Raw genomic sequence first — 5761 nt, forward strand, 5'->3', positions numbered from 1 at the left:
TGATGCTGGGTCCTCGTGATGGATGATCTCCTTGGGGTGGATTTGTGCCATGGAAGATTTGTTGCTTGTGCTTTGACACATCTGTTTGAGAAATCAGATCGGTGTTTCTGCTGGGTGCCAAGAGTCAGGAGCCGTGGAGGGGGCTGCTGCAGACACCACTGTGTGGGCCAAGGCTTGGGTGATGCTTTGTTGGCATCACTTAATTGTTGGTTCAAAGTCTGGCCCTGCTCCGTGGTGTGGGAGAGCGCCTGTGATGGATAAAGTAATCTCCTCGCTCGCAGCCTGGTGGATGGGACCCGTTCGGACAGGGAGCCAAGTGTGATGCCTTCTTCTGGGAGTGGTTTGATGCCAGGGCTCTTCTAGGACAGCTCAGAGCAACCCCCAAGTGTCCTAACGAGCCCCCTAATGAGCTTTGTTCGGGGGGCTGCAAGCACAGCTGCCGTTGGGACAGCTGGGAGACGCTCGGAGCTCCTGGGCCCTCCATATGGATGCTCTTGACCTCTGAGGCCTCCGAAACTCCATGTGGCTGCTGAGGACACTGGAAAGGGTCAACCCTCTCTCCACATCCCCAACAAAAGGAGGGTTTGGCAGACACAGCCAGGGCTGAGCAGCGAAGGGGTCTTAGAGGGATCCGAGGGGGAAGCGCAGGCTTTCCAGGGACGCGGATTTGCAGCGCAGCAAAATTCCCTTGTGAAGGGCGGGTGGAAAAAGCAGCTCCCACATGTGCAGCCCTCGCTGGGCGCCCGGTAACTGGGTCAGATGGGGCTGGGATCCAGCCACTGCCATCCCAGCAAAAGGCTGCTGCAGCCCAGCCGGGTGGCGCGGGGTGACTTTGAACCCCCTCCCCGTCCCGGCCGCTTTGTTATCGGGGCCATTGTGGGGCCGGCGGAGCCAATCCCCGCCAGCCCCGATTCAAAGTCCAGGTGCCAACCAACTTGAACTCTCCAGCATCCCCGCCGTGAAGCAATTATTCCCTCAGACACATTCATTGTTCTCATTACACCATAAATTGTGAATGAATTAAACATGCACTTACCACTATGCACCACAGCTGTCAAGGAAAATAACACACCAATATCGCGCGGGGCTGGATCCCGCTCCTCTCCCAGGAAGGTTTGCTGCTCGCAGGGAAGGAGGCAGCAGCCAAGCTCGCTGGAGCTGGTGGTTTTCTTTATGGCCAGGCCAAATCTCTGTTCCCACTTACAGCAGCTCAGGGCAGGGCCGTCTCCCTTGGATTTGATGTTTTAATTGGGGTTTTTTTCCCCTGTCGGCCGTGCTGATATCGCTGTTGCACAGAGGGAAGGCTGGCCCCTGAGCTTCCTGAGATCCCAGTTGTCCATGTCTTATGTGGAAACAAAATCCTACCATGGGTGTAAGAGGACAAATCCAGCCTTGCTTTTGTGCTGGTGGGATAAAGCCACTGGAGCCCCAGTGCCAGGAGCAGGACGGTGCCTGGCCCAGAGACTCCAGTCTGGGCACAGGAGCGCTGGGGTCAGTGCCCTGAGCATCCCGGTCCATCCTGGGAATCTCACTGTACATGACTGATAGCTTGGGAAGCTGTAAAGGAAAGGTGATTGAGGGGGAAGCTGTAAAAAGGTAATTCAGCTGCCTGACATCACTTTGGGGTGCTCTGTACACCCATGTAGACACTTTCCCGAGAAGCAGCGAGGGCGTTTATTTATTCTCTAATCTCTCTGCGCCACGTCCACAGAGTTTATAGAACCACAGCAATCTCCTGGCGTGTCCAGATAAATTCCCTGATTGTTCCTGCTCCAAAGAGAGGACCTGGAGCTGGCGGCTACCTCGGGGTACAACGTCGGGATTCACCAGACGGGATTACAGAGGGGGCTTTTCTTCTGAGTGCGGGAGCTGGAAGTTTGTCTGCATTTCTCTCCTTGCTCCGCATCTCCAAGGAGGTTTTCACTTTCTAAGAAGGATGTTACCCACTGAGCTATTCATAGCAGCTAAATGAGAAAAGGGGTTAATAAAATACATGCTAGAAAAAAAAGAAAATAAGATTAGAAGGACTGATGTTTTGGCTGTGAGGCCTTCTGTGGGCTGCAGAGAGAGGGGGGAGGGAAAAAAAAGGAACAAGATTATTATTTCTTTTCTCTGGCTCAAAGAACTTCATGGCCAGAATGGCACCACTAATCCAATTTTCTTTCTAACAAGTATTTTATCAACACCTCTTTCTTTTTTTCCTCCCCTCTATTCTCCTTCCCTCAGTCTCTACACTGACATGGGAGTAGTTGTATGAAAATTAAAGTTTCAGCTGCGGGCTGTCCCTGCCCACGGGAGCTGGGGACCCCCCGAGACCGTGCACGTCTCCCCCTGCTCACGTGTGCCAGTTCACACACAGTCCCCGCACTTTTTGGGCACCTGGTTTTCTGTCTCCCAGTGCAGAAAAGTCTCTTTTCCAGCCCTTTTGGCAGAGGATCAGATAGCAGCTCCACTGAGAGCAAACAGCCGCCTTTCCGAGGGAGTAAATATTTCGCAACGTGTTACTTCAGTCTTATTTATTACGAACATATTTTCCCTTTTATCCGGGGATTTGCCAACTCTTCGGAGTCACAGAACCTCCCCACAGCCTCGGGAAGGGTGGCTGTGCCTCTGCTCCTCCTCTGCCCTTGCTGGGGGGGCCCAGTGAGGTTTCACCCAGCCCTGGCTCCCCCCTGGGAGAGGAGCAATTGCTGGAGCCTGGGATCATCCCCTGCTCTTTCTCAGGGACACCTGAGATGGGAGATTTGGTCTGAGGGGTGGTGCTGGGTCGTGTGGGAGTGAGGAGAAGTTGCAACAGAACGGGTTTGCCCCAGTTTGCCTGTGCACTATGTTCCTGGGGGGCTTTGGGGACGTACATTGGAGGAATGGGTACAATATGAGGAGGGGAGTTCTCTTGTTAATCTACCTTCTCTCCTAAACCTGGCAGAGAGAGAAAAAGGGAAGATCTGGTGTAGGGGATGGTGCTGAGGAGAGGTAGGTGGGGAAACCATCAAGAGAAGCCCCCCAGAGAGGACTCTTTATCTTGGGCAGAGGAGAAAATGAATTAAATCCTCAAAGAAGTTGATTCATCTTCTGTTAGCCCGTGACTCCTCTCTGGCTGTGAGAAACTGCTGCTGCACTGACCTCCCTCCATGGAGGTGTGATGGGGCTCTGGGGTGGTGAGGGGTCCTGTGGCTCCAGGCACTGCTCCTCTGAATAGGTGGGCTTTGGGTGGGTGCTGTGTTTTCCTTCTCTCAAGGATTAAGGGAGCAGGTCCCCTCCCTGCAAGGTTTGCCTGGGTCTGGGGAAGGATCTGAGGTGGGGCTTGTCCACCTGCAAGCACAGCAGCAGCTCTCAGGGCTGCAGGGGCTGTGATCTGCACTCTGTGCCTGGGTCACTCCTGCTCCCTGGGAGGAGAAAATCCCCCTGTGGGTATCGAGGGCTGGGCACGGGGAGCAGATGTCACAGCAGTGTGTGCTTGGCCACTCTTGCTGCTTCCAGGGCTATCAGGGCACTTTAGATCCAAGCAACCCTGCTCTGCCATGTTTGACTCCTTTATTCCATATAATAAGCTGGAAAAAAAAATTAATTAAGTAATAATCATAGTGCAAGAGGGGATGTCACTGCAGGCAGCCCTTCCTGTGGGATGAGCTGGTGTTCTCCATGGCTGGGGTTTCCAGCAGCTAAGGAGGCTCCCCAGGAGCTGTGCCCTGACCTCCCCTGGGCTGTCCAGCAGCAGCATTTTACAGAAACAAGGAGAACTGGGAAGGGTTTATTCCTTTGTTGCCTCCTTGCATTACCTCCTCCTTGCCTGAGAATCCAGGTGCTGATAACTGGCCAAAGATCAGAGCACTGGAGCAGGAGCGAGTGGCTCAGCCCTGGCCTCGCTGGCACAGTTCAGGATTCCTGTTTAGCCAGGAATTAGCTGGGCCAGGAGCCCCTCCTGCTCCTCTGGGGTCGTGCAGGAAGGGCTCTGAGGTGGAGGAGCGATGACCTGCCGTGGCTCGGGCTGCGAGGAAACCATCTCGGGCTGTTCCCATTTGTTCTAATCCTTCTTGGCCCTTCTCTTCACTGGAAAATTAGACCGTGTTGGAACACGACTTTGCTTCAGCATATTAATTAGTGGGATGTTTAAGATAGGTCAGCAGTTAGGTGCAGACAGGCACGGTCATGCTCAATGTCAGGTGATGGGAGTTAATCCTGCAGTTCCAGGGAGATTCACGCAGGACCAGCTGGCATAGTTACAACCAACCGAAACTTTTTTAGTCTAGTTCGGATTTTGATGGGAAATCACATTTTCTACAAACAGAAAATGGCTTTCCACGCACATCTCCCCTCCTCCTTGGCAAAGCTGAAACTCCAGGGCTGCTGGTTTCAGCCAAAACCCAGAAGGTGTGAGTTCTGTGGGGCAGCAGTGATTGTAGTGGACGTGGTTGTGTGGGATGTCTGACACTGCCATGGCCCAGCCACCGTGTGCTCCTCCACTCCCCCACACTCTCCTTGTCCCAGCACGATGCCAGCCTTCCACGGGAGATGCTTCTGGGTCTATGAAATGCACAGAGCATAGAAACTGCACCTCCCATGTCATATTGTGTTTAAAACCAGAAAGTTTTTACTTGCGATGCAGGGTTTATCAGGATTTTTTTTTTTTTTCTTGAATCAGCTCAGTTTTCTTTGGAAAACCCTTCCTGTCAGTACTTTTTCGAACTGATCTGATGCACAAAACCAGCAGGACCCCACTGAACCAGCAAACAACCCCCCAGCCTGGGCTGTGGCAGCACGAGCATCCCGTGCAGCCTGTCATTAGCATTTCTCAATCAGCGCTTTCTCGTTAGTGGCTGGGGCCAGTGGGAGCTTTGAATGAAGGTGGAGCCAAGCCAGAAAAAGATCCTCTCCTGAAAAATTATAATGAAAGCAATAATGGCTGGGTCCTTGAGCAATGCCTGCCTATGACAATCGTTGTCTGGAGGCTACCTTAATTACGAAACAGTGTTCTCAGCTCCAGGCTTCATGGTCTCAGTGCCTTTACTCTCTCTTGAGCAATATTTTATTGCTATTGTCCTCAACCTACTTCATATTAAGTTCAGAGTATCTGAAAGTTATGTGAAATATATGTTTGTGTTCTATTGTGTTTGCGCAAATTTCTTGCATTGTGGGGTTTGTTTGGTTTTTTTATCAGTATCTGAAAGCCTAAAGCTGGGATTATCTAAAGGATTATAGGAGAATTAGGCACCCAAAGCCAATTGATTTTTCGCTGTGAATTAGCCAAGTGCATTTGGAGGGCTGGATGGAGACTTTGGTGTGTGCTCGTGGTTTTGGGTCCACCTCGTAGCATCTCGGTAGAGACCTCAGCACAACTCTGGTGGCCTCAGAAAGGTGCTGAAGCAGGAGCAGCCAGTAAGGAGCTGCAGGTACGAGGAGGGAGCCGTGGCCCTGGGACATCAAACCGCCTTTGAAAAAAAACCAACTCCTTCTGGCTCCCCGAGGCTCTTTTGAAAACGCCACTCCGAGTTACCATCAATTTTGATAATTAAGCACTGATTTAATTTTAGAGTAACAATAATTGTCAACATTTTCCAACCCAAGCACCTTAAATTAGACACGCAGCCCCGGCCGCTGGCGCGGGATCAAAGCTCGGCGGCGCGATTTTTGGGAGATGCTGAGCGCGCGCGGGGGAAGGTCGCGCTCAGGGCTCCGGCAAACCCGGCCCATGTGCTCTTGGTCCCCTGCCAGGCTCTGTGCGCTCGACAGGCGTTTCAACACCTTCCTTTGGGCACCTCGG

Source organism: Empidonax traillii, unplaced genomic scaffold (genome assembly GCF_003031625.1).
Source record: "Empidonax traillii isolate 1590-97213 ecotype Southwest subspecies unplaced genomic scaffold, ASM303162v1 scaffold286:size1162393, whole genome shotgun sequence".
NCBI lineage: Eukaryota > Metazoa > Chordata > Aves > Passeriformes > Tyrannidae > Empidonax > Empidonax traillii.